This window comes from Pan paniscus, chromosome 11 (genome assembly GCF_029289425.2).
Source record: "Pan paniscus chromosome 11, NHGRI_mPanPan1-v2.0_pri, whole genome shotgun sequence".
NCBI lineage: Eukaryota > Metazoa > Chordata > Mammalia > Primates > Hominidae > Pan > Pan paniscus.
The window spans coordinates 24811552-24815528 of NC_073260.2; the positions used below are offsets into that span (position 1 = coordinate 24811552).

The 3977-nt window shown below is 38.4% G+C and overlaps 1 non-coding gene across 1 annotated transcript; it reads left to right on the plus strand.

Annotated features, from left to right (window-relative positions):
- The first annotated feature begins 233 nt into the window (after positions 1 to 233).
- On the plus strand, positions 234 to 336 carry LOC112440927 (small nucleolar RNA U13). The gene has a single exon (XR_003028912.1). It is a non-coding gene; the product is annotated as a small nucleolar RNA U13 (small nucleolar RNA).
- Positions 337 to 3977: the final 3641 nt, after the last annotated feature.

Consider the following 3977-nt stretch of genomic DNA (forward strand, 5'->3'; position numbering starts at 1 on the left):
ATTACTTAGGAAAACTGAGTCTTTAGCCTTTTTTTTTTTTTAAATAAAACATACATGCAATTTTCTGCATTTGCCTTTGGAATTTTTATTCTTTAAGATAGGGTCTCACTATGTTGTCCAGTCTGGCCTGAGACTTCTACACTTAAGGGATCCTCCCACCTCATTCTTCCGAGTTGCTGGGACTACAGGTGCACACCATCATGCTCAGCTTACTTTTAAAATCTTCAGTCACGATCCTTTTGTAGTTCATAAGGATGATGACTGAGTGTTCACACTCGTGTGTGAGATGTGCCACCCTCAGACCTTGAAATCTTCAGTCACTCTTGTTAAGTGAACAACTATTATTTCACTATGACCTGCAATTCTGTTTTAATTAAATGTTTTATACTTTTTGACATATTTGGCCAGTTTTCTCAATATCAGAGTTCTGAATGAAGTCTTTTCAACCTAGAATTATCTTTGAGATTTTCTAGTTGGGCTCCTGGAGAGCCTCAAATGATGTATTTTTCAGCTTGTAGAGCTGTTAAACTAATTAGGCTTGTTTGATGTATTGAGTTGTATGAGAAGCGTTGGAGGCACAGATGGGATCAAATAACAAAGTGACACTAAATCTTCTCTAAGTTATATTTATATGGCTATGTTATTGATGTGAAAGATCTAAAAATTATGTAAAATTTATAAATGTTTGATGGTCCTAATGTGATACTGTTAGTCATTTTTCTGGTTGTTGTCTTAAAATGCTGTATGCAATAAACATAAACTGAGTTTCCTTGTCAATTGCTGAACTCTCATCAGATTTTTAACCATGGCTGTTTTAAGCCTCTGTCTTCCACAGTTTTAATTCTTCTTTAAATGCATCTGCAATCAGATTCATGGAAAAGGCTCTGGCAAGTACTCCTGAATATAGGTTTCTGATAAGTTTAAGATCAATGGACTAAATAAAGATATTCAGGACCCCCATGAAGAAACTGATAAATTCATGAAACTGACAACTAAGATTAAACAGAACAAAAATTAATTACATGAGATTAAATATCGAATGAAGACAGATATTTGAAACATTGTTGGTTTTTTACTTACATGTTTTGTTTTCCAGATTTAAGGAGACTTTCTCTCTCAAGCTATCTATAGTTTACAACAATTTGGTAAAGTATACTTTTGTGAACAAAACTGGCAACATTTCCTTTTTTTCTGTCCCTCCAAAATTTGGAAACTATTTGTGAGTATGCTTAATTTTTATGGCAATGAAGTTGTCTGCATAAGTTTAATTAGAAGCTGCTTTTTAAATAACAAGGTACAATTGGAAACACTGGTTACATTACCAGGCTTCTAAATGGAATGTCATATTTTAAGTTATTTATAGGTATAGCAGAAAAAGTCTGAAGTCTGCCTTAGATTAGCTTTCTAGCCTTGAGAAGTTTTTAAAAGTCAAATCTGAGATTCCTATGTGGTCAATTACTATTTCTGCTGTGCTTGTGTGAATTTATCAGGCCAAATTTGATAAAACACAAATAACAACAAATTAGTCTTACTCGGATTATCTTTGGTAGAAATCAGAATGACTGTAGAAAGAAAAATCGTGTTTCTATGTTTCTGAAGAAAAGCTAGACTATACCTGTTATTAGATTGTAACCCTGTGTGGGGTATTTTTGTTTGTTTGTTTGAGTTTTTATTATTTACCTGTAGATTGAACTGGATCTTAAATTCTTCTAGGTTCCTCCAATCCACTTTTCTCCCATGGAATTACTAAGAATGGGAACTGCTCTTTCCTAAAGCCCTGTAAGCTGAAGTTAGACAACTTGATGTAAATTTCAAGGGTCAAGCCTCACGCCTGATGTGTGGGCCACACCAAAAGTTCACCAAACCACCCAATGCCATAACCAGAGACATTTAAACTACAAACCAGAATGAGCAGTTGACATCTTCATGCTGTGGGCATGCTGTTCCTAAAATGATGGAATAAGATTTCCCGTCATGATGAGACTCTTGCCCCTCTGAATTTTTCCTTGCTTATGCCTAACTTTTTCACTTGGCATAATAATGATGTAATTAAAATTTCACATTCAGCAGCTTCTGCAGGGAACTTGACCAAATGTTGTATCTGTCATGCCAATCCTAAGTATTTACATAGCCTAAAAAAAAAAAATCCTTTAGTGCATCCAATAGGTAACTTTAACAAAATCCCTAATACAACTGTCACTCTTTGCTTTAACTGAACCCAGTCATGAGATAATAGATGATAGAATTGCTCTTGATTATCCAGCTGAAAAAGGCAGTGTCTGTGCTATTGCTAATACTACATGCTGTACTCAGATAAATTCCTCTGGGGAAGTCGAGACCCAAATACACAAAATAAGAAAACAGGCCACATGGAAGCAATAGGTCTCACCTAATTCGACATAGTCATTTGATTTATTAGTTGGTTGCCTTTAAACCTTCGTTCATGGTTCAAAACTATTAGGCAAGCTGAAATTATCATATTAGTATCAATGATATTTTGTGTTTTCCTTTTTAAACTTTGTATCTGTTGTCTGTTAAATTTCTGCAGCAGTAGGACTTCTAACAATAATGCTGTCCCAGGGCTTTGAATGCTAGCCAATGCCTACGGAACAGACAAAATTAAACTTGACAATGGAGTCTAGATAGACTTAGCCCGACAGGCACCCCCTCCAAACCTCCTTTGTTACTCAAATGTGGCTAAAAGGGTTTTGACACTTACTCCTAGTTGCCAGTTAATTCCTTCTGATGTGGGACCAGACTAACAACTCAGGACAGGTTACCTCCACACCAACAGACAGTCAAAAGCTAACCAAAAGATAATTAATCAAAGATGCTTTCAGAGAAAGATCTTGATCAAAAAAGAAAAGTACAAAAGTTATCAGAATCAAAATGGAATCACTTGTGTCAAACCAAATTGACAAATGAAGCCATGAAGGGGGGATCTCATGCACATGCACCTGGTAACAAGAACGGTCACAAGGGACTACAAAAACAACCTTGCACAAAAGTTGCTACAATAGCCCACAAAAAATACTTCTGTGGGCTGGGCACAGTGGCTCACACCTGTAATCTCAGCACTTTGGGAGGCCGAGGTGGGTGAATCACCTGAGGTCAGGAGTTCGAGACCAGCCTGGCCAACATGGCAAAACCCCATCTCTACTAAAAATAAAAATAAAAAATTAGCCGGGTGTGGTGGCACACGCCTGTAATTCCAGGTACTCAGGAGGCTGAGGCAGGAGAATCACTTGAACCCAGGAGGCGGAGGTTGCCGTGAGCCAAGATCGCACCATTGTACTCCAGCCTGGGCGGCAAGAGTGAAACTCTGTCTCAAAAACAAAACAAAACAAAACAATCATTGTCTTCCTTTACTTCCCCGAATATACCCACCTGTACTCCCATGGCAATGCTCATTCCTCAGTAACAAACATCATTTTCTCTTGGAGAGCTTCTCTCTCTGTTATTTGGGTTGAACAAAGAATCGAGATCACACTCAGTGTCTGCCACTCCCTCAGTTCATTTATGAGCCAAGTGGTCAGAGGCAGCAGATCCTTGCACACGGGTTGCCATGCTTTTACTCATGTGACCTGTAGCCCTGAAGTAGCAGAGCTGTCATTGCTCCACTTATTTCCCTGTGACCTTTTAGTGGGCTCCAGCCCATTCCCAACTTCCGGTATTTACATCTCTTAGCCCAGAGGCTTTTTTATTTTCCGCAGAACTGAGAAAGGTGGCTCTTCCCAGACACAGGGGAGGGTGAAAGTGTCTGGGAATTAGCATCCTCAGAGAGCAGCCTTCAAACAGTAACAGTAGGAAGTTGGTATATAAATACATCTATTCCCTCCTCCTTTTGGTGGGATAATTCTGAAGCATATGTTTCATGGTGGGTTTCCCCCCAGGGAATTAAACTCTAGTTGCCCACTATGGTAGCTTGCTTAATAACGCACTTTCCCTTCTTGTGTCACTTCTTTTTTTGGTGGGGG